At 56.5% G+C, this 24,146-nt stretch overlaps 1 pseudogene; it reads right to left on the bottom strand.

Moving 5' to 3' along the window:
- LOC131586333 (uncharacterized) overlaps window positions 1-24,146 on the bottom strand; it is a 705,318-nt pseudogene that overhangs the window by 280,133 nt on the left and 401,039 nt on the right.

Below are 24,146 nucleotides of genomic sequence, written 5' to 3'. Positions count from 1 at the left end.
TTGTGATTTTGGGGGGGTTTTGAAAAGAGGTTGGTATTTTTTTGGGAGGTTCTCCCAGTTTTTGGGGGGAATTTGGGGGTTTGGAGGGAAATTTTGGTTTTTGGGGGAAACTTCGGGGGTCCTGGGAGGAATTTTGGGGTTTTAGGGCAGGAATTTTAGGATTGTTTTGTAACATTTGGGTGCTTGGGGGAGAAATTTGGGGTTTTGGGGAGAACTCTGGGTTTTTGGGGGGAGGATTCGGGGTTTTGGGGAAAAAAACCTGGGTTTGGGGGGGAAAATTTGGGGGTTTTGGGGGGGAATTTGGAGTCCAGAGGGGAATTTTGGGGAGAGGGGATTTGGTTGTTTAGAAGCACCCCCTGTATTTTTGGGGAGGAATTTGGGAGTCTTGGTGGGGGGAATTTTGGTGATTTGGGGTGTAATTTGAGGGTCTTGGGGGGGGATTTGGGATTTTGGGAGGATTTGGTGGTTTTGGGCAAGAATTTGTGGAGTGGGGAGAATTTTGGGGGTTTTGAGAAATTTGGGGGTTTTGGAGAAAAATTTGGGATTTTTGGGGGGAAATTTGGAGTTTTGTGAGGAGATTTTTTAGTCTTGGGATGATTTGGGACTTTTGGGGTTGTATGGGGGTTTTCTGGTTTTTTGGGGGGATTTGTGAGGAATTTTGGTATTTTTGGGGAGGAATTTGGTGGTTTTGGGGGGAAATTCAGGGGTCCTGGGGGGGGTTCTGATTTTAGGAAGGGGATTTGGGGAGAATTTTTTGGGTTTTGGGGGAATTTCCATTGATGGGGAGGGGTCCTGATCCCATTGAGAAGGGGCATTTTGGGGAGGCCTGAATTTGGGGGGGGGGGGAGTTTCAGGGGGGGATTCCCGATTTTAGGGCGGGGTTTGAGGTGAACTTAAGGAGATTTTCCAGCAATGGGGAGGCATCTCAGGGGTGGGATTTGGGGAAGGGTCTCATCGGGGCACCATCCTGAGCTGGAAGTGGGGGGGATGTTGGGAGTGGAATCTGGGGAGGATCTGGGGGGAGATTTTCCAGCCATGAGGAAGGGTCCCGATCCTGGGGCAGTTCCTGAATTTGGGGAGCAGTCTGGAATTTGGGGGGGTCTCATTGGGGCAGCAGGAGGGGCTGGAAGCGGGGCACGATGTTGGCGAAGCCGCTCTCCAGGGGGGCCGTGGGCAGCTCCTCGGGGGGTGCCGGGGGTCGCGGCCGCAGGCGCTGCAGCAGCGAGGTCAGGAACAGGAACAGCTCTGCCCGCGCCAGCGCCTCCCCCAGGCACAGCCACTGCCCTGTGGGGAGGGGGCGTCAGCACCGCCCCACCCCAAAGGGTCGGGGGTCCCAAAAGGGTCTGGGGATCTCTAAAGGGTCAGGGGTCCCAAAAGGGGCTGGGGGTTTCAGGGGTTGGGGATCCCAAAAGGGCCGAGGGGATTCCAAAGGGTCTGGGGACTCTGGGGGCTATGGGATCCCAAAAGGGTCTGAGGTCCCAAAAGGGTCTGGGCTACCCCAAAAATGGTCTGGGGGGTCCCTAAAGGGTCTGGGAGCTTTGGAATTGGGGTCCAAAAATGGTCTGGGGGTTTCAGGGGTGGGGGTCCCAAATGGGTCTGGGGTCCCCACCCCGAGGAATTTTGGGATTCCAAAAGGATGTAGGGCCCCACCGCAAAGGAATTTGGGGATTTTTGGGATTCCAGAAGGATTTAGGACCCCACCCCAAGGATTTATGGGATTTTTGGGGTGCCCACTGGCCGAGAAGGGCACAAAGGCCTCGTTGCACTGGAACTGACCCTGCTCGTCCAGGAAGTTCCCAGGGTAAAATTTTCGGGATTTTTGAAGGATTTGGGGTTGTATAGTACTGAGTTCAGCAGGAGGTAAATGTCTGTGTCCTGTGGGGTCAGGTGTGGGGCCACAAGAGTCATTTGGGGTCAGGTGAGGGGTCAGAGGGGTCCTTTAGAGTAATTTGGGGTTATTTGTGGTGATTTGGGGTCATTGGTGTCATTTGGGGTTACTAGGGTGTAAGAGACAGTCTGAAGTTACCCTCATCTGCCTCACAACCATTGCAAGAACAGAGACCGAGACCCTGAAGACCCCAAGGGAATTTGTGCAGGGGTTCTGGCCTGGTTGAGGTGGAAGCTTGCCAGCTGATGGTTTGCAGGTGTGCTTGTTGTGCTGTCAAGGTACACTGCCTTCATTCCTGCTGCTGAGCAGGGACTTGTAAGGAGCAGCCTGTTCTGTACCTTACACCTGCTTCCCAGAGCAAGGGGGCTCATCACAATAGCCGAGGAATTTCCCCACCTCTTGGCCAGCTGCCCCTTGCTTTGAAACAGACTATAAAAATGACTTTTCCAAGTTACTTTCTTCAAGAGAGATCTCCCCATGGAAGAAGACACCATCAACCCCGTCTCATCTGTTGGTAGCTATAACCCCCTCTTTTCTCTCTTTACATTGGCTCTTTACCCCTCTCTCTCCCTCTCTCCATCTCTCCCTCCCTCTCATCTATCACATAACCCTTGTTGCTGGCACTAAAATAAAGGTGCATTAGTGCTGTTGCGATTTAAACTGAAATCCCCTGGTGTCCTTTTTGCACTCTGAGCTCAAACCAACCTCTCACAACTTCCACTTGTGTTAGGGGATTGTGACACTCGGCAGCGGGGTGACCCAAGGTGTGGCTTAGAGCAAATGCTCCACGGCACAAGGATATTGGTAGGCGCACGGTGGAGACAAGGATGAGGAGGAGACCTCCAGTATGGGTTCCAAAGGCTTTTACTCGGCAAAAATATATACTCTGCTCAGTTTTGGGCGCTTGTCTTACAGCAGCTAGAGAAACTTGCTTTAAGCAAAAAGGTGAGGAAAGAACTAGAATGGACTCCTTTCAAAACCTAGTTGAAATTTTGCAAAAACAATTAGATGAAGAAAGGAATGAGATCCATCTGTTGCCAGTGGCCCAAAGAGAGGAATGGGTTAAAAATTCAAAGAATGCTTATTCACCAAAGAAACAGTGGAGAGGGAAACCCTTCTCATTAATCAAATTTACCCTCAAAAAGAACTAACTGATGAAAAATTGTGGGGAGCACTGCTGTCCTAGCTTGAAACCTTTAATTCAAACAGAATATAATCATATCAATGATGAAGATCTTGATTCGCATACAACCACTAAAGAAATCCCGTACACTGCTGCTGAATTGGCTGAGCTGAAAAAGGAGCACGGGCGTCTCCCTCACGAGTCAGAGACAGAACACATACTGCATCTCTCACCGGAGGAGATCAGATTTGACTGACAGAACAAGAAGCCAGTGGGTACTGGGGACATGGGGTCTTCTCAACAGCAGGAGACAGATGTAACCCGTGGTCCCTAACTCAGCACGCAGCTCATTGGGCAGCAGGGCTTCATCCATTGGAAAGGGGAGACCCTGGAGCTATAGTTGGTACTCCTGACCAACTACTGCAAGACATGCACAAAGCTGCCTGCTTGCAAATGATACATGACAGAAAATTAACTACTGGCTATGAATCACCAATGCAATTACCTGTGAAATGATGATCCCTTTAATTCGAGCCCTTCCAGAATCACATAAACCTACAGCAATTTTCCTTCAAAAAACCATAGCAGCTAGAACTCCTGTTGTTGGCACTAAAATAAAAGTGCACTATTGCTGTGATTTAAGCTGAAATCCCTTTGTGTCCTTTTGCACTGTGAGATCAAACGAATCTCTCATGATTCCCGCCGGTGTTAGCGGATCATGACAGAGCCCTCAGCAATCCAGGCAGCACCACAGGCAGGAGGACACAGAGGGCACTTCCTGGCTGGGACAGGGCTTGTGGCTTCAGCAGAACCACCAAAGGCCAAGGGGCTTCTGGCCATTTTCCCTGCACCACTGCATGCCTGGGCAGCTTGCAGAGCACAAGCCCCCTTTTCCCCCTCTTCCCCTGTGCCCCACACACCCTGAGCAGCAAAAGAAAGCTCCTGGGAGTCTGACTATTATAACATACCCTATATTTTTTACATACTAAAGCAAAACAAAAAAGAATAGAACAATCTTGAACAAAAAACGTCCCTGCTGGCTGCTGATGTGGCCCCAGCAGACACAGCCTCCCAGATCAGCTCTCTGCAGAGCTCCAGCAGCGCAGCCAGCTGAGGCCCGACAGACGAGGCCGTGACCTCCATGCCCTGCGGAGCTGATCTCGCAGCCTCTGGAAGGTGGAGATCGGAGCGTGGTCTCCTGCTCTGAGAAGGCACAAAGTCTGAAGTGCCAGGCTTCCAACCTCCAGGCTGCTGTCACATGCTGTGTCTTCAAGGGCTAGAAGAGAGATGGACAGAGCCACGGTCAGATCCCAGACCTGCGGGGGCCCACGGAGAGCCCCCTGCCAGGGCCATCCCAGCCGGCTCTTGCCATGGCCAGTAGGGAGCAGGGACCGAGGGGATCAGCCCGAAGCTGCGGCCACGAATGCCCCACGTGCCCCTGAAATCTCGGTGTGCTCTGCCCACACCGCCCCTCATCCACACAGGGAGCAGAGCCCTCCACAGCCAGGCCAGGGCTTGCAGCTCCCCCCGACAGCCCCGCTGACAGCCCGCTGCCCTCACTCACCCTCACAAATGAGCAGCATCTCTTCTTCTCCCTCAGGTGCTGCCCGGCCATCCCTGGGAACACAGAGCCTGTCAGGGCCCCGGCGGCACAGCTCCCTGCCAGCGGCGCTGCCAGCCCTGTGGCCACACGGCCTCCCGCCCCGGCAGGGCTCAGCCCGGGCCCTTGCCGCATCCTGACTCAGCCCAAGGGCACGGCTGCCAGAGGCCGGCAGCAGCCCCGAGGGCAGCCGGGGCTCCAGGGCGCCGGGCCCGGGTGCCGCTGCCGGGGCAGCAGCCGGGGCCGGGGCCGAGCTGCGGCGGGGCGGGGAGGGAGCCCGGGTTCGTGGCTCACCGATGAACCTGATGGCCGCCTCTCGCAGGGGCTCCTGTGGGCTCTGCAGGTACGGCAGGGCCCGGCGCAGCTGCTCGGCCGCTCGGTTCCTGTCCTGTGCCAGCTGGAGAGAGCGGCAGGAGGGAAGGGTTGGTGCGGGCTCTGCCCCTCGGCCGGGCACTGCCTGCGGCCAGCCCCGGCCTCCCGTGCCCGCCCAGCCCTGAGGCCCGGCCAGCAGCCGCTGGCGCCGGGCTCTGGAGGGGGCAGAGGGCCGGCTGCTGCCCGGGGAGCCGCGGTGCCGCCCTGCCCGACAGGCCAGCTGGGCCGGGGCTCCATGGGCACACGGCTCGGGGCCACAGGGGGCTGGAGTAGAGCCCGCGGGGCCCAGGGAAGGGAGCAGCGTGTGGGGCACAGGCTGGCGCCCCTGGGTGCGGCACTGGGCAGGGCACAGCTGCCAGCCACACACACTGAGCTTCTCCAGCCTGGGGCTGGGGCTTCCAGCCCGCCCTTACCAGGCCCTCGCCGAACCTCCAGCTCTGATCCACCCGCAGCATCTGCTGGAGATCCTTCCTCTTCAGGAATCGGGCGGAACAGAGCAGCGTTTCCCGGGAGGCCTGGAGAGCAGCAGAGACCCAGAGATGGCACCACAGCCCAGGGCGCAGGACCCATGTCCCTGGACCAAGACCAGGAGGGAGCTGCAGCCTGCGAGGCAGCAGAGCAGGAGGCACTGAGCGCCCTGCCAGGGAGCCACAGCAGCTGCCGAGTCCTCACATCAACCACGCTCTGGTTCTCGTCATGTCAGTGCAAAGAGAGTGGGAGCAGACTCTGCTGCACGTGGGACTTCAGGGCCTTTTTTCCCTCCTTTGGTAATAAATCCATCATCTCTCGGAAGATGAACATGGAGCACAGCTGCACCTGGCTATCATCCTGTAGGAAAGGAAGAAATAAAGACCTCAGCATCAGCTGCTTCAGGCCCACCTGGGCACAGCCTGAAAATGCACAGGGCACAGTGCCTAGGCAGCAGCCAGCAGCCATGGCTGGAGACACAGAGCCTTACATTGTCGAAGAGCGGCAGGAGCGCCTCAGCCAGCTGCAGGCCGAGGGGGATGGTTATCGGGCCAGCGTTGTACAGGAACAAACGGCTGAGGAGAGCGATGCTCATCCCAAGCACATCGCTGTCATCTTCCCACAGGAGCTCCACGAGCCTTTCATGCAGGCTCCACATTCTTTTGGCCTGTGTGGAACACAAGTGTGTGAAATCCCACCCTGCTGCCACAGGGCCCAGAGGCCAAAGGCCTGTGCCAAAGCCCTGGGGCAGAAGGCAAGAGGCAGGAGGCAGGAGAGCTGGCAGCAGCTGCCTCAGTGCCCAAAGGCCAGCCAAGCGCAAGCCACTGCCTTCCCCAGCCCCACGCCGGCAGCCGCTGCCCCCTTCTCACCATGGAGGAATTCTTGCCGAGCACCACAAGGCCTCTGAGTGCCAAGCGACGCCTCTCCCTGCACTCGCTCTGCAGTTTGTTTGATGTGATCTCCAGGACACTGTCACGGTATTCACTCGAGTCCAGGCACTCCAACATCTGAAGAGCACAGGCCGGTGATGGGGCAGCACCGCACAGGGCTGGGCCCAGGCAGCAGCACAGGGCGTGGGCACCGTCCCGGGCGGCTGCGGCACCGAGAGGGCAGAGAGCTGGGAGACAGCTCAGCGAGGCAGCGCTGGCCTTCAGGCTCACCTCCACAAGGAACGCCATGGCGGCCAAATCCCCGTGTGCCAGGTCTTTGCTGAGCAGCCCGAGCAGGTAGAATGCAATCGCAGAACACAAGGGTAGGGACACGTGACGCATTGCTCTGACGGGAGGAAAAAGGAACCAAGACCCTGAGCCAGTGGGACAAACCTCTCCATGGACTGACTCACAGGAGGAGCTTGGCCCTTCTCCACCACCCTGCAAGGGGACCCAGGCCCTTTGGGAGGCAGCTGCTCTTGGGCACCCTCCTCTCCCAGGCTTTTGCAGTGTCCTTGGCCATCCCTTGGTGACAAGGCCCTCTGGCCCATGACCACGGGGACTGTGTGGGGCACCCCAGGCACAGGGCACAAACGCTGTTTGGGAGCAGCTCACCTGGCCAGCACACCCACGGCACAGTGGTGCGTGCCAGCACAGAGCAGCGTGTCCCAGCCACACTCGTCTTCCACTGCCGCCACCACATCCTCATAGTGCAGTCGGCAGAGCAGGGCCTTCAGGGTCTGCACTGCAAACCTGTGTGCACAGCAAAGCCCAGGTGATGCTGGGAGCACGGGCTCCTGCCCTGGGGACATGGCAGGGACAGGAGGACTGGCATGGAGCACCTGTTGGGGCTGATGGCAAGGCCGTGTTGCTCCTGGCATCTTTTCCAGAAGGTATCGACCTCCTCTGGCATATCCAGTGTGCTGAAGAGCACTTGCAAGAGCAGATGCACCAAGAGGCGGGGGAAATACACTGTCACTGCATGTGGGACACAGGGCAGCTGCAGCATCTTCCACATCACCACAGTTGCCTGCGAAGGACAGAGCAGCCCGAGTCAGCGCTCAGTGCCCAGGTGTCCATGTGGCAGGGCCTGAGCGTGGGAGGGAGAGGCCAGTGGAGATGTAGGGACAGCAGCCAGCCTGGTGGCCCTGGAGCTGCTCCTAGGCCAGGTTTGAGCCCAGTGCCTGATGCAGGGAGATGCCATGGGAGGAGGGAGGATGGAGACCTGAGGGAGAGGTGACCTTGGGGTGAGCAAAGGTCAGTTGCAGAAACTCACAGCCAGGGCAGGGACAGCCGTGTGGTCCCCATCGGAGGTGCACATGCTGTGCTCTGGCCAGTTGCCCAGCACATCCAGGAGTATCAGCATGGCCGGCTCTGCAGCCCTGCACGAGCACATGATGCTCTTCCACATGGTGGTAGCAGCTCTGTGGGGTCAGAGTTCTGTGTCAGGGGGGTCTGGGACACATCACCGTGGCCTGGGCAGCAGCAGGGAGCTGAACTGGCTGCCAGCCCTGCCTCTGCCCCCTGCCCCTCAGTGGCAGCCCAGCCCTGTGGGGACTGGCCCCTGAGGGCAGCAGGCTCCGGGGCTGCTGTGCCAGGGCTGACAAAGGGAGGAGCCACAGGGCCCTGGAATCCTCTGTTTGTCAGACACGGGCCAGGCTGTGCAGGGTGATGCCCTGAGCCCTCTGGGCACGTGGGCCCTGTACCTGTTACCTCTGTCTCTCTTTTCTTTGCCTCCTTTGGGCTCTGTTCTCTGTGGATATATCTTTTCTTTAGTTTCTCAGCCTTCTCTGGGCTCAATTCTCTGTGAATACAGCTTTCTATAGTTCCCCAGCCTTCTCTGGGCTGAATTCTCTGTGAATACAGTTCTTCTCTAATTCCCCAGCCTCCTCTGGGCTGAATTCTCTCGGGATCCTCCCTCGTGGGGAGTTCCACTTATCTCAGTTCTCATGATCTGAAGTAAACTCTCAAGCTCGTTAGAATCTTGTTTCTCGTGTTTATTGAAGGATCCTCACAAAAGTTAACAGGTCTCTCCAGGCTGGTTACAAGGTTAATCTTTGCGATTTGGTACATTTCTTTCTTCTGATGGTACAAACAAGGCCTTGTGGCACACTTCATGTCTGATACACAAAATGGCCCCGAATTACGCAGTTCTTTTATCTTTATACTTATTTTTATCCAATTAACAATAGACACATATATTATTTTTCTTAATGACCCAATGACCCATCACCTCTGTGATGCACTGCGGCATTTTCTATCCAATTACTAACTATTACCCAAAAACCTCCAGGAGAAGAACATGAAGAAGAAAGAAGAAGGACAAGGGACAACACCCTAAATCCTCCATCTTGTCTCCTGTTCTCTAAACTACTTTTTCACCCAGTGATTTAAGAAACCTTCTAATTTACACACCTACCTTTCTTATCTAACTTTATCATTTGTTTTCATGTATTACTATGAAAACATGCTCATGAATTTCATGTTATATGAAATTCAGTGTTTTCTTGAATCTCAGAACTAAACACTAAGAACAAGGGCACACAGTCTGTATTTCAGACTCCAACAAATGACATGATGTGAGATCAAAGAACATGAGAGTCTGACCATGTCCTTGTCATTATATTCAATCCCATATCAGGTCATTGCCAGGGGCACGAAAAGGACTCCCTCTCTCTCACCAGAGGAGAAGGGTGTCCTTTCCAGGCAGGAGGAGATACATGGCCAGGAAGAGCCAGTCTGTGGTGGTTTATTTTTCCCTGTAAATAGTTTTTCTTATCTATTCTGTTACCACAGTTGTTTCTGTTCCTGTTTGTTCCTTATCCTGTTGCTGTTCTCAATAAATTGTTCTTATTCCAGCCTGGGATCTTTGCCTTTTCTGCTTTCCATGGGAGGTGGGAGGGAAGTGAGCGGCAGTGGGGTTCCAGCCAGAGTAGGAAATTGGGGAATTCCATTCCTGAAGCCCAGCCCGCGGAAACCGAGCATCCCAGCTGGTGCCAGGCCTGGTTGCCATGGCAGCAGCCTTGGGAGCAGGTCCCTGGCTTGGGGCTGTGGGAACCTCTTCCCTCTGGTGCCCAGGGACAGGAGTGGAGGAGCGGCTGGAGCTGAGGCGGGCAGGTTTAGGCTGGATGTGAGGAAAAGGTTTTTCCCGCGAGGCTGCTGGGGCACTGAACAGGCTCCCCAGGGAAGGCTCCCAGCTCCAGGGCTGGCTGAGCTCCAGCAGCGTTTGGCCAGCGCTGCCAGGCCCAGGCTGGGATTGTTGGGGTGTCCTGTGCAGGGCCAGCAGTTGGACTGGAGGATCCCCATGGGTCCCTCCCAACTCAGCCAATTCTGTGGCTCTGTGATCCCATGAGCCTGGGGATGGGACTGCAAATGGTTGCCATGGCAACGGGCGCTGGCTCCAGGCCTGAGCTGGTGTCCATGGCAACCACCCCTGGCATGGGGTCTCCATGGAGCTGCCAAGGGACTGACCATAGCAACAGGGGCTGTGATGGTTGTCATGGAAACAGCATAGCAACAGGGGCTAGTGATGGTTGCCATGGTGTTGAGGGTTAGGTGGGAATTTTTACCCATTATGTGCTGGGACAACCTAACTACCGGTACTTAGGGGTGCTCACAAAGGACAAAGAGTGGCCGGGCCCAGGGTGGCGGGGAAGGGGGCAGAAAAGGAGGGTGGGGACAGTTTTTAGCTGGCTTTTCCTCGGCTTCGGGGAAGGACGTTTGTGTGCTGGGTCGCGGAGCTGCTGCAGTGGAGAGAAGGGAATTTCGCCATCACCCAGACGGAGCTGCTGCTTCTTCTCCTTCTCCCCTCTTTGTTGGTGGCCTCGCACCCCCTGTCCTGCTGGGACGTGTGGCAGTGCCAGGCACCACCGCGGAGCTGCTGATACACCTCATCCACCAGCCCAGGATCTCAGCTCATCCCTGCTGTTTCCAGCCGACTGTTCCTCAGAGCCCTGCAGGAGCACCGGGACTGACTGCCCGAGGGGTTTGTGAAAACAAAACCTCTCCTCCATCCCATCTCAGCCGAGAAAGCTGTAACGGGGTCCCTGGTTCTGTGTTCTTGTTATTGCTGTAGTTATTGTTTGTTTGTTTACCTGGCTATACTAGTAAAGAACTGTTATTCCTATCCCCAGATCTCTGCCTGAAAGCCCCTTGATTTCAAATTTATAATAATTCGGAGAGAGGGGGTCTACATTCTTTCATCCCAAGGGAGGCTCCTGCTCTCCCTAGCAGACACCTGTCTTCTAGAACCAAGACAAAGCCCTGAGGAATTGGGTGTCAGAGGCCACAAGCAGCCCCCAGGCAGTCGCCTTGTTCCTGCCACCCGCTGCTCTGGTGCTTCCCCTGAGAGACTGCCATGCCTGCGGCAGAAGCCCTCGAGGCTGGGCCTCAGCAGCCCCGAGGTGCCCAGGCTGGGCTGGCTGGGGACAAGGAGGGCAAGGAGGCCCTGCCAGGCCACGGCCACTGGGTGCCTGCGATAAGGGGCAGTGGGCAGAGGCAGGGCTGGCGGCCAGCCCAGGCCCCCGCGCCTGCCCAGGCCACGGTGCTGAGACCGAGGCTCCCCTGACACAGAGCTCTGTGTCTGCACAGCTTCTGCCTCCATGGGGAGGGTGGTGATGTCTCCTCGAGCAGCGCTGCTGAGTCGCTGCTGCTGAAGCGGCTCTGGACAGCGCAGAAACAGCACCAGAGTGTGCACAGGAACAGCCCTCAGGGCTGGGCTGGAGTGGCCAGGATGCCTCCTTCTCTTGCAGGAATAACAGAGATGATGGACACAGTCCCTTCAGTATGTATGTTCTATAGGCCGTAGTTAGATTCTTCTGTAAATACATTTCTTAGATTGCAATTGTTATAGAGGTCCTTTAATTTGTAAATACATTTTATAGATTGTTGCTATGAAGGTTCTTATAAAGTAAATACATTCTGTAGTTTGTTGGTGGTGGTGGTGCTGTTGTGTAAATAAATTGTCCTTGTTTGTCACAGGCTGTCTGTCTTTGCATTTGCTTTGGGCACAGGCAGCATTTGCACAGTTGTGGTTTCCCCTTGCCCTGGGTTCCTGAGGCTGGAGGTCCCTGGGGGTGCTGGCACAGCCACCCTGGGGCTGGGTCCCCGAGCACAGGAGGGAACCACTGGCGGCGCTCCCAGCACTGGGCACCGCTCGTGTTCCTGGGCTGCTGCAGAGCGCTATCCCCAAGAGCAAAGCTGTCACCAGCAGAGAGGGGGCTCTGACAGGAGCAGCCCCTGCAGCAATGCAAAGCAGGCAGGAAACCTTCTGCCACCCTTCCTGCTGCAGCCACAGGGACTCCTGGGCTGAGAGCTGGCATCAAGCTACAGGGATGCAAAATCCACATTCAGGCTCTGAAGGCCTTTATGGCCTTGGGAATTGCTGGAGCCGGCATCTGGGGAGCAGCTTTTGCAGCTGCAGGGGCTGATATTAAGGGCTTGGAGCCCCCAAAAGCTCTGGCCCTCCTCTGCTTTGCATTGCCCCGTGCTCAGATTGTTCAAGGGACAAAAGCCAAGCGAGGGGATCCTGCCCTGCTTGCGTTTCTGCTGCTGGAACACGGGCTAAGACATCACAACTCTGGGGGCAGTGATGTTACAGGAGTCCTGGGACCACTTCCATTAGGGCCTGGAATGATGGAATCCTGGAATGGTTTGGCTTGGGCGGGACCCTAAAGGTCCTCTTGTTCAGCCCTGAGCAACCTCCCACCTCACCAGGTTGCTCAGGGCCCTGTTCAGCCTGTCCTTTAATGCCTCTCTGCACAGCCTGGCCAGGGCCTCACCCCCCTCACACCAAAGAATATTTTCCTAACATCAAATCCACTCCTGTTCTCCATTGGAACCCATTTCCCCTTGTCCTGTCACTACAGTTCCTGACAAAGAGTCACTCTCCCACTTCTCTGTAGCCCTTTCACACCCTGCAAAGGTGCTGCTCTTGCTCTCCTGGCTGCACGCGAGCATCACAGCCCCATCTCCTCAGCAGCCATCCGTGGCTTCAGATGTTCCTAGAGCAGGGCACAAATCAACTGCAGCCCTGCTACTTTGGTTGGAGCCTCCCAGTTGTATCCTAAATGAGCTGCAGAAATGCTCAGGTGCTTCTGTGACTCCAGTGGATACACACAAATGGTTGGCTTGGGATAACAACAGCCCTGTTTTCTACTGCCACTCTTGTGTTGGAGGTACCAACACTGGCTTGTTCCATTTTATTGGAGTGTCCTAGTTTGACACTAGGCTGGACACCAGGCACGCTGGTGCCGAGGCAGTGAGATAATGCTTCAGCTATGCAAAAAGCTGGATGCAGAAAGAATTAGTTACTTTGGAAAAGGGTATGTGAATGAAGAATTTTTTGGAAATCAGCAAATTTAGCATCGGCAGCCCAGGGGCTCCTTCTGCTGCCCTGAGCCCACAGAGCAGGGCAGCCTTTGCTGATGGTTTGAGCTGTTCCTAAAGATCCTGTTGGGCTGTCTGAGACACTTGGGCCAAGGCATTGCTTCCAACCTGGGCCACTTTGGCTGGGCTGGGTGGAGCCCCAGGGCAGGGGGCAGCGTGTGCAACGGCCCTTGGTGACACGGTGCAGCATGGTAACCGTGGAATGGAACGGGACAGGGTGTCCAAGGGCCCTTTGTGACATGGGGTGACATTAGTGTTGGCAGTGACACAGCCACGCCACAGTGCTTGGTGCACGTGACAGGGCAGGACGGGACAGAGTGGTGCTGTGAGGAGCCCCCGCACGGCGCACTCATTCCTTGCTGACCCACGGCCTTTCCGAGGCGTTACTCCTGCAGGTCACCTCGAGGCCAGACCACAGCACTCGGTGACCTGCAGCCTTCCCGAGGCTTCACTTCTGGTGAGGTGAAGCACCACACTTCTCAGGTGTGCTCGAGGCCAGACCGTGGCATTTCCTCACCGCGGTCCTTGACGAGGAGTCTCCTGTCCTTGTGGCACGAGCCCCTGAGACCTGAGTGCAGGACTTGCTGTCCTGCAGCCTTGCCAAGACTTCACTCCTGCAGGTGCCTTCCAGGCACGGCTGCAGGACTTGCCAACTCCGACCTTTTCTGAGCCACCTCTGCTGCAAGTAGCCATGAATCCAGGCAGTGCTGTTGAGCAGAGACCTCCAAGTGTCCCCAAGGTGACCGGGGTGAAGGAGGAGAAAGAAGGCCCTGGGACTGCCCCAGCACAGCAGCCTGGAGAGCTGGAGCAATTCCAGCCACCGCAGGAGGGTGAGCGGCAGACCTGGGCCACAGGGCTGGTGCCTGCAGCCAGCTTGGCCTCGCCCCATCCCATCCCATCCCATCCCATCCCATCCCATCCCATCCCATCCCATCCCATCCCATCCCCTGGGGACACGCCCATGGACAGGACAGAAGTGGGGCTGGGGCAGCCACCCTGGAGCTGTACTCTGTGCCCTGGGGCATCCCGGGGCTGTCCCTGCCTGGGGAGTGCAGGGCTGGGCTGTGTTCTCCGGCCTCTCCCGCAGCCCCTCAGCTCTGGCTGCGCTTGCTCTTTGCCAGGAGCAGCCATGGAGCGCACTCGAGAGCAGGGACGCAGCCGTGGCCTGTTCCGCACAACAGCGCAGGTACCTGCAGCCATCCCCAGCTGGGCTGGGCCTGCTGTCCCTGCTCAGCCCAGCACCACGCTTGGAGCACTCCATGCAATGTCCCTCATTTCTTGCCCTTCTGCTGCAGATGATTTGCAAATTCATGAAGAGAATTCGGGAGGAAGAGACCAGTGCCATGGGCACTGTGGTCAGAGCATACTCTCCCATCTTCAAAACCAAGACCTGTGCTGCCCTGCTGGACATGCTTGTGGAGGAGGGTCCTTCCAGTCCAAAGCAAGTAAGCAGCCTGTGGCCTGGCTTCCATCCTCCCAGGAATTGCTTGGCCACGCCAGCTGCTCACTGTGAGCCTTTGAGGCCGTGGCAGTGTGGTGGGAAGGGAAGCACTTCTCTGGGAAGCTGGGCACATTACTCCTGCTGGCAGCTTTCCAAGTTTCCCTGTGCCTTCTCCAGGTGCCCAGCATGGTGAGGTACATCCACCAGTGGCTCGAGGCTAATGAGTTTCCTGAGTACAATCTGTGCAGGCCCCTTCTGGATCTGACAGAGGCACAGCCTGCTGACGTGGTGATGGCTCTCCTGCGCGTGGCCCCATCGTGTGACAGGTACAGGGCCCACGTGCCCAGAGGGCTCAGGGCATCACCCTGCACAGCCTGGCCCAGGTGTCTGACAAACAGAGGATTCCAGGGCCCTGTGGCTCCTCCCTTTGTCAGCCCTGGCACAGCAGCCCCCGAGCCTGCTGCCCTCAGGGGCCTGTCCCCACAGGGCTGGGCTGCCACTGAGGGGCAGGGGGCAGAGGCAGGGCTGGCAGCCAGTTCAGCTCCCTGCTGCTGCCCAGGCCACGGTGATGTGTCCCAGACCCCCCTGACACAGAACTCTGACCCCACAGAGCTGCTACCACCATGTGGAAGAGCATCATGTGCTCGTGCAGGGCTGCAGAGCCGGCCATGCTGATACTCCTGGATGTGCTGGGCAACTGGCCAGAGCACAGCATGTGCACCTCCGATGGGGACCACACGGCTGTCCCTGCCCTGGCTGTGAGTTTCTGCAACTGGCCTTTGCTCACCCCAAGGTCACCTCTCCCTCAGGTCTCCATCCTCCCTCCTCCCATGGCATCTCCCTGCATCAGGCACTGGGCTCAAACCTGGCCTAGGAGCAGCTCCAGGGCCACCAGGCTGGCTGCTGTCCCTACATCTCCACTGGCCTCTCCCTCCCACGCTCAGGCCCTGCCACATGGACACCTGGGCACTGAGCGCTGACTCGGGCTGCTCTGTCCTTCGCAGGCAACTGTGGTGATGTGGAAGATGCTGCAGCTGCCCTGTGTCCCACATGCAGTGGCAGTGTATTTCCCCCGCCTCTTGGTGCATCTGCTCTTGCAAGTGCTCTTCAGCACACTGGATATGCCAGAGGAGGTCGATACCTTCTGGAAGAGATGCCAGGAGCAACATGGCCTTGCCATCAGCCCCAACAGGTGCTCCATGCCAGTCCTCCTGTCCCTGCCATGTCCCCAGGGCAGGAGCCCGTGCTCCCAGCATCACCTGGGCTTTGCTGTGCACACAGGTTTGCAGTGCAGACCCTGAAGGCCCTGCTCTGCCGACTGCACTATGAGGATGTGGTGGCGGCAGTGGAAGACGAGTGTGGCTGGGACACGCTGCTCTGTGCTGGCACGCACCACTGTGCCGTGGCTGTGCTGGCCAGGTGAGCTGCCCCCAAACAGCGTTTGTGCCCTGTGCCTGGGGTGCCCCACACAGTCCCCGTGGTCATGGGCCAGAGGGCCTTGTCACCAAGGGATGGCCAAGGACACTGCAAAAGCCTGGGAGAGGAGGGTGCCCAAGAGCAGCTGCCTCCCAAAGGGCCTGGGTCCCCTTGCAGGGTGGTGGAGAAGGGCCAAGCTCCTCCTGTGAGTCAGTCCATGGAGAGGTTTGTCCCGCTGGCTCAGGGTCTTGGTTCCTTTTTCCTCCCGTCAGAGCAATGCGTCACGTGTCCCTACCCTTGTGTTCTGCGATTGCATTCTACCTGCTGGGGCTGCTCAGCAAAGACATGGCACACGGGGATTTGGCTGCCATGGCGTTCCTTGTGGAGGTGAGCCTGAAGGCCAGCGCTGCCTCGCTGAGCTGTCTCCCAGCTCTCTGCCCTCTCGGTGCCGCAGCCGCCCGGGACGGTGCCCACGCCCTGTGCTGCTGCCTGGGCCCAGCCCTGTGCGGTGCTGCCCCATCACCGGCCTGTGCTCTTCAGATGTTGGAGTGCCTGGACTCGAGTGAATACCGTGACAGCGTCCTGGAGATCACATCAAACAAACTGCAGAGCGAGTGCAGGGAGAGGCGTCGCTTGGCACTCAGAGGCCTTGTGGTGCTCGGCAAGAATTCCTCCATGGTGAGAAGGGGGCAGTGGCTGCCGGCGTGGGGCTGGGGAAGGCAGTGGCTTGCGCTTGGCTGGCCTTTGGGCACTGAGGCAGCTGCTGCCAGCTCTCCTGCCTCCTGCCTCTTGCCTTCTGCCCCAGGGCTTTGGCACAGGCCTTTGGCCTCTGGGCCCTGTGGCAGCAGGGTGGGATTTCACACACTTGTGTTCCACACAGGCCAAAAGAATGTGGAGCCTGCATGAAAGGCTCGTGGAGCTCCTGTGGGAAGATGACAGCGATGTGCTTGGGATGAGCATCGCTCTCCTCAGCCGTTTGTTCCTGTACAACGCTGGCCCGATAACCATCCCCCTCGGCCTGCAGCTGGCTGAGGCGCTCCTGCCGCTCTTCGACAATGTAAGGCTCTGTGTCTCCAGCCATGGCTGCTGGCTGCTGCCTAGGCACTGTGCCCTGTGCATTTTCAGGCTGTGCCCAGGTGGGCCTGAAGCAGCTGATGCTGAGGTCTTTATTTCTTCCTTTCCTACAGGATGATAGCCAGGTGCAGCTGTGCTCCATGTTCATCTTTCAAGAGATGATGGATTTATTGCCAAAGGAGGGAAAAAAGGCCCTGAAGTCCCACGTGCAGCAGAGTCTGCTCCCACTCTCCTTGCACTGCCATGACGAGAACCAGCGCGTGGTTGATGTGAGGACTCGGCAGCTGCCGTGGCTCCCTGGCAGGGCGCTCAGTGCCTCCTGCTCTGCTGCCTCGCAGGCTGCAGCTCCCTCCTGGTCTTGGTCCGGGGACATGGGTCCTGCGCCCTGGGCTGTGGTGCCATCTCTGGGTCTCTGCTGCTCTCCAGGCCTCCCGGGAAACGCTGCTCTGTTCCGCCCGATTCCTGAAGAGGAAGGATCTCCAGCAGATGCTGCGGGTGGATCAGAGCTGGAGGTTCGGCGAGGGCCTGGTAAGGGCGGGCTGGAAGCCCCAGCCCCAGGCTGGAGAAGCTCAGTGTGTGTGGCTGGCAGCTGTGCCCTGCCCAGTGCCGCACCCAGGGGCGCCAGCCTGTGCCCCACACGCTGCTCCCTTCCCTGGGCCCCGCGGGCTCTACTCCAGCCCCCTGTGGCCCCGAGCCGTGTGCCCATGGAGCCCCGGCCCAGCTGGCCTGTCGGGCAGGGCGGCACCGCGGCTCCCCGGGCAGCAGCCGGCCCTCTGCCCCCTCCAGAGCCCGGCGCCAGCGGCTGCTGGCCGGGCCTCAGGGCTGGGCGGGCACGGGAGGCCGGGGCTGGCCGCAGGCAGTGCCCGGCCGAGGGGCAGAGCCCGCACCAACCCTTCCCTCCTGCCGCTCTCTGCAGCTGGCACAGGACAGGAAGCGAGCGGCCGAGCAGCTGCGCCGGGCCCTGCCGTACCTGCAGAGCCCACAGGAGCCCCTGCGAGAGGCGGCCATCAGGTTCATCGGTGAGCCACGAACCCGGGCTCCCTCCCCGCCCCGCCGCAGCTCGGCCCCGGCCCCGGCTGCTGCCCCGGCAGCGGCACCCGGGCCCGGCGCCCTGGAGCCCCGGCTGCCCTCGGGGCTGCTGCCGGCCTCTGGCAGCCGTGCCCTTGGGCTGAGTCAGGATGCGGCAAGGGCCCGGGCTGAGCCCTGCCGGGGCGGGAGGCCGTGTGGCCACAGGGCTGGCAGCGCCGCTGGCAGGGAGCTGTGCCGCCGGGGCCCTGACAGGCTCTGTGTTCCCAGGGATGGCCGGGCAGCACCTGAGGGGGCAGAAGAAAGAGATGCTGCTCATTTGTGAGGGTGAGTGAGGGCAGCGGGCTGTCAGCGGGGCTGTCGGGGGGAGCTGCAAGCCCTGGCCTGGCTGTGGAGGGCTCTGCTCCCTGTGTGGATGAGGGGCGGTGTGGGCAGAGCACACCGAGATTTCAGGGGCACGTGGGGCATTCGTGGCCGCAGCTTCGGGCTGATCCCCTCGGTCCCTGCTCCCTGCTGGCCATGGCAAGAGCCGGCTGGGATGGCCCTGGCAGGGGGCTCTCTGTGGGCCCCCGCAGGTCTGGGATCTGACCGTGGCTCTGTTTGTCTCTCTTCCAGCCCTTGAAGACACAGCATGTGACAGCAGCCTGGAGGTTGGAAGCCTGGCACTTCAGACTTTGTGCCTTCTCAGGGCAGGAGACCACGCTCCTATCTCCACCTTCCAGAGGCTGCGAGATCAGCTCCGCAGGGCATGGAGGTCACGGCCTCGTCTGTCGGGCCTCAGCTGGCTGCGCTGCTGGAGCTCTGCAGAGAGCTGATCTGGGAGGCTGTGTCTGCTGGGGCCACATGAGCAGCCAGCAGGGATGTTTTTTTCCTTCAAGATTGTTCTTTTCTTTTTTGTTTTGCTTTAGGATGTAAATAATATAGGATATGTTATAATAGTCAGACTCCCAGGAGCTTTCTTTTGCTGCCCAGGGTGTGTGGGGCATAGGGGAAGAGGGGGAAAAGGGAGCTTGTGCTCTGCAAGCTGCCCAGGCATGCAGTGGTGCAGGGAAAATGGCCAGAAGCCCCTTGGCCTTTGGTGGTTCTGCTGAAGCCACAAGCCCTGTCCCAGCCAGGAAATGCCCTCTGTGTCCTGCTGCCTGTGTTGCTGCCTGGATTGCTGAGGGCTCTGTCATGATCACTAACACCGGCGGGAATCATGAGAGATTCGTTTGATCTCACAGTGCAAAAGGACACAGAGGGATTTCAGTTTAAATCACAGCAATAGTGCACTTTTATTTTAGTGCCAACAACAGGAGTTCTAGCTGCTATGGTTTTTTGAAGGAAAATTGCTGTAGGTTTATGTGATTCTGGAAGGGCTCGAATTAAAGGGATCATCATTTCACAGGTAATTGCATTGGTGATTCATAGCCAGTAGTTAATTTTCTGTCATGTATCATTTGCAAGCAGGCAGCTTTGTGCATGTCTTCCAGTAGTTGGTCAGGAGTACCAACTATAGCTACAGGCTCTCCCCTTTCCAATGGATTAAGCCCTGCTGCCCAATGAGCTGCGTGCTGAGTTAGGGACCACGGGTTACATCTGTCTCCTGCTGTTGAGAAGACCCCATGTCCCCAGTACCCACTGGCTTCTTGTTCTGTCAGTCAAATCTGATCTCCTCCGGTGAGAGATGCAGTATGTGTTCTGTCTCTGACTCGTGAGGGAGACGCCCGTACTCCTTTTTCAGCTCAGCCAATTCAGCAGCAGTGTACAGGATTTCTTTAGTGGTTGTATGCAAATCAAGATCTTCATCATTGTTATGATTATATTCTGTTTTAATTAAAGGTTTCAAGCTAGGACAGCAGTGCTCCCCACAATTTTTCATCAGTTAGTTCTTTTTGAGGGTAAATTTGATTAATGAGAAGGGTTTCCCTCTCCACTGTTTCTTTGGTAAGCATTCTTTGAATTTTTAACCCATTCCTCTCTTTGGGCCACTGGCAAGAGATGGATCTCATTCCTTTCTTCATCTGATTGTTTTTGCAAAATTTCAACTGGGTTTTGAAAGGAGTCCATTCTAGTTCTTTCCTCACCTTTTTGCTTAAAGCAAGTTTCTCTAGCTGCTGTAAGACAAGCTCCCAAAACTGAGCAGAGTATATATTTTTGCCGAGTAAAAGCCTTTGGAACCCATACTGGAGGTCTCCTCCTCATCCTTGCCTCCATCATGTGCCTACCAATATCCTTGTGCCGTGGAGCATTTGCTCTAAGCCACACCTTGGGTCACCCCGCTGCCGAGTGTCACGATCCCCTAACACAAGTGGGAGTTGTGAGAGGTTCGTTTGATCTCAGAGTGCAAAAAGGACACCAGGGGATTTCAGTTTAAATCACAACAGCACTAATGCACCTTTATTTTAGTGCCAGCAACAAGGGTTATGTGATAGATGAGAGGGAGAGAGAGAGGGAGAGAGGGAGAGAGAGGGATAAAGAGCCAATGTAAAGAGAGAAAAGAGGGGGTTATAGCTACCAACAGACGAGACAAGGTCGCTGGTGTCTTCTTCTGTGGGGAGATCTCTCTTGAAGAAAGTAACTTGGAAAAGTCATTTTTACAGTCTGTTTCAAAGCAAGCGGCAGCTGGCCAAGAGGTGGGGAAATTCCTCGGCTATTGTGATGAGCCCCCTTGCTCTGGGAAGCAGGTGTAAGGTACAGAACAGGCCGCTCCTTACAAGTCCCTGCTCAGCAGCAGGAATGAAGGCAGTGTACCTTGAGAGCACAACAAGCACACCTGCAAACCATCACCTGGCAAGCTTCCACCTCAACCAGGCCAGAACCCCTGCACAAATTCCCTCAGGGTCTTCAGGGTCTCGGTCTCTGTTCTTGCAATGGTTGTGAGGCAGATGAGGGTAACTTCAGACTGTCTCTTACACCCTAGTAACCCCAAATGACTCAAATGTCCCCAAATTACCAGAAATAACCCCAAATTACTCTAAAGGACAACTCTGAACCCTCACCTGACCCCAAATGACCCTTCTGGCCCCACACCTGACCCCACAGGACACAGACATTTACCCCCTGCTGAGCTCAGTCCTATACAACCCCAAATCCTTCAAAAACCCCCAAAATTTGACCCTGGGAACTTCCTGGATGAGCAGGGTCAGTTCCAGCACAACGAGGCCTGTGTGCCCTTCTCGGCCAGTGGGCACCCCAAAAATCCCATAAATCCTTGGTGTGGGGTCCGAAATCCTTCTGGAATCCCAAAAATCCCCAAATTCCTTTGCGGTGGGGTTCTACATTCTTTTGGAATCCCAAAATTCCTCGGGGTGGGGACCCCAGACCCATTTGGGACCCCCACCCCTGAAACCCCCAGACCATTTTCGGACCACAATCCCAAAGCTCCCAGACCCTTCAGGGACCCCCCAGACCCTTTTTGTGGTAGCCCAGACCCTTTTGGGACCCCAGACCCTTTTGGGATCCCGTAGCCCCCAAAGTCCCCAGACCCTTTGGAATCCCCTCGGCCCTTTTGGAATCCCCAATCCCTGAAACCCCCATCCCCTTTTGGGACCCGCAGTCACTCTAGAGATCCCCAGACCCTTTTGAGACCCCCGACCCTTTGGGGTGGGGCGGTGCTGACGCCCCCTCCCCACAGGGCAGTGGCTGTGCCTGGGGGAGGCGCTGGCGCGGGCAGAGCTGTTCCTGTTCCTGACCTCGCTGCTGCAGCGCCTGCGGCCGCGACCCCCGGCACCCCCCGAGGAGCTGCCCACGGCCCCCCTGGAGAGCGGCTTCGCCAACATCGTGCCCCGCTTCCAGCCCCTCCTGCTGCCCCAATGAGACCCCCCCAAATTCCAGACTGCTCCCAAAATTCAGGAACTGCCCGAGGATCGGGACCCTTCCCCATGGCTGGAAAATCTCCCCCCAGATCCTCCCCAGATTCCACTCCCAACATCCCCCCCGCTTCCAGCTCAGGATGGTGCCCTGATGAGACCCCTCCCCAAATCCCACCCCCAAGATGCCTCCCCATTGCTGGAAAATCCCCCCAGATCAACCCCAAACCCTGCCCTAAAATCGGGAATCCCCCCTGAGACCCCTCCTCAAATTCAGGATGCCTCCCCAAAATGCCCCTCCCCATCAATGGAAATTCCCCCAAAACCCAAAATATCATCCCCAAATCCCCTTCCCAAAATCAGAATACCCCTGGGACCCCAGAATTTCCCCCCAAAACCACCAAATTTCTCCCCCAAAATTTCTCCCAAATCCCCCTAAAAACCCCAAAACCCCCATACCCCCCCAAAAGTCCCAAATCCTCCCAAGACTCAAAATCCCCCCACAAAACTCCAAATTTCCCCCCAAAAATCCCAAATTTTTCCCCAAAACCCCCAAATTTCTCAAAACCCCCAAAATTCTCCCCACCTCCCAAATTTTCCCCCCAAAACCACCAAATGCTCCCAAAATCCCAAATCCCCCCTCAAGATTCTCAAATTACACCTCAAATCACCAAAATTTTCTCCCCCAAGAATCCCATTTACCTCCCCAAAAATATGGGGCGGTGCCCCTAATCAACCAAATCCCTTCTCCCCAAAATTACCCCTGGACCCCGAATTCCCCCCAAAACCCCCAAATTTTCTCCCCCAAACCCATTTTTTTTTTCCAAAATCCCAAATCCTCCCCTAAAAGACCCAAAATTCTCCCCAAAATCCAAAATTTCCCCCAAACCCCCAAATTCCCCCCAAATTCCCAAATTCCACCCCAAAACTCAGGAGATCCTGCCCAAAAAACTGGTGACCCCTCCCGAGAAGCCCCCCAAAATTGCAACTCCCTCCCCAAAACTCACCAAAAAACCTGAGAAGGTGAATTTTTTATTTCACATCTTTCATACTTTGGGTGCGGGGGAACCCCCAGAATTCCTGGGATTTTTCCCATTTTTTGGGGAGGAGGTTGTCCCCAACTTTTCCAACACCCCCCAGGCGACCCCTTCCCAAAATTCCTGTGCCTCAGCCCCCCAAATTAAGTGCACATAAATAAAAAGAGGGAAAAAAATAGGGAGGAAAAAAGGAAAAAATAAAAAAAAAGAACTCCCCCCAACCGAAATCTGGGAGAACGGGGACAGAGGAAAAATTGAGGGAGGGGATGATTCCCCCCTAAAAAAATTGAGGGACCCCTCAAAAAATTGGGGGAACCTCCTCCAAAAAAACCTCACATGCCAAAACCATCAAAAATAGCAAAAAAAAGGCAAAAAAACCATGAAAGATTTGGGGGAGAACCCCCCCCAAAAATGTGTCAAAAATGGGGGACCTCCCCCTTGAATCCAAGGAATTTTTGGGAAAATTTTTTTCCCAAAAGTAATGGGTTTTTGAGGGTGGCAGGGGAGGAAAGATCCCCTCCAAATTCCTGGGGGTGTCCCTGAGATCCAGTGGAGGCACCTGGTCCTAGAGGGAGACAAAAAGGGCATTTTAGGGAAATTAAGGGAATTTTGAGGGATTTGGGTGAATTTTAGGGAATTTTGGGATTTTTGGGGGGGTCTGGGTGCAGGTCTCAATTTTGCGGGGTCTTGCGTTCCGGGGCCGCAGGATCATGTCCAGGGAGGCCACAGCTACCAGGAACAGGCATGGGACACCAACGAGATGGGATTCTGCTCAGGAAAACATTTATTCAGCTCAGGAACAAACTCAGACCCAGAGACAGCCCCAAACAGAGGCAGGGAGATGGGGTTTGAGAACCAGGGTGGAGTTCAAGGTCAGGGACCACTGGGAACACAGCAAGGGAGAAACCCCAGGGGCCTAAACCCAATCAGAAATCCCTGGGCTGCCACCCCACGAGGGGTCCAGGGTGAAGTTTCTTCCTGGGCTCACAGGGCCCAACCTCTGAGGCAGAGGGATGGAATTCCCTCTTGCCCACACCTCTCATTTTAACAGTGTTCATTTGAAACTAAATCTTTGCCTCCCTGGGCAGGGGCACCTCACACAAAAACTCACTCAGTAATGGGCTCCCCCTCCCTTCATCTTCCCCAAACTTTGGCTGTCTCATTCCAGACCCCACCCCACCTCCCCAGTCCCAACCCATCCCATCCCTGCTGGATATCAAGACCCCCTTCCCAATCCCTATTTCCCCCATTTCACACCTCCCAAACTCCATCCCAACCATCCTGCACCACCCAATGCCCATCTCACCCCTCCTGATTTGCATCCCACTTCACCCAATCCCCTTCCAACCCCATTCCACCTGATGCCTTCAGAAGGCTGACCTAGAACAGAGGCTGGACAGAGTTAAGAATAAAGTTTATTAAATGGCCTTAAAGGACAGACCTTGGGCAGTACAAGAACCTGGCCATGGTTACATCCAAAATGGAGCAAAAAATGGTCAAAAAAAAAAAACCAACAAAACAACTCATCACGATTTCTCACATTTTTAGAAGTTTAGGTCCATCTGCAGATTGGGGTTCATTGTCCAATTACAGC

The sequence above is a fragment of the Poecile atricapillus genome, chromosome 19 (assembly GCF_030490865.1).
Source record: "Poecile atricapillus isolate bPoeAtr1 chromosome 19, bPoeAtr1.hap1, whole genome shotgun sequence".
In the NCBI taxonomy this organism is placed as follows: Eukaryota; Metazoa; Chordata; class Aves; order Passeriformes; family Paridae; genus Poecile; species Poecile atricapillus.
Note: the sequence above shows the minus strand (reverse complement) of the source record. Positions and strands in the feature narration are given on the sequence as shown.